The following is a 253-nucleotide window of genomic DNA, read 5'->3' on the forward strand; positions in this document are numbered from 1 at the left end:
TCCAGTTGGAGTGGAATGGCTAAATACCCAATTTTTGGGAGTGGGGAGAGGGGGCAGACTTGAACTGGGTTTTAGTTCTTGTCCTGAAGAAGAAATCTGTGGTTTTAGCCTGAGGCAGAAGATTTAGAACTGTGAATTGGGATAATGTAGCCAACTGCATACACTTTCAATAGTTTGTGTTTCTTATTTTAAAAATAATAAAGGTTAGGCACTGAGGCAGGGAGGGAATTAGAAATCAGGACACAAAACGGAG

This window comes from Cricetulus griseus, chromosome 2 (assembly GCF_003668045.3).
Source record: "Cricetulus griseus strain 17A/GY chromosome 2, alternate assembly CriGri-PICRH-1.0, whole genome shotgun sequence".
Lineage (NCBI taxonomy): Eukaryota > Metazoa > Chordata > Mammalia > Rodentia > Cricetidae > Cricetulus > Cricetulus griseus.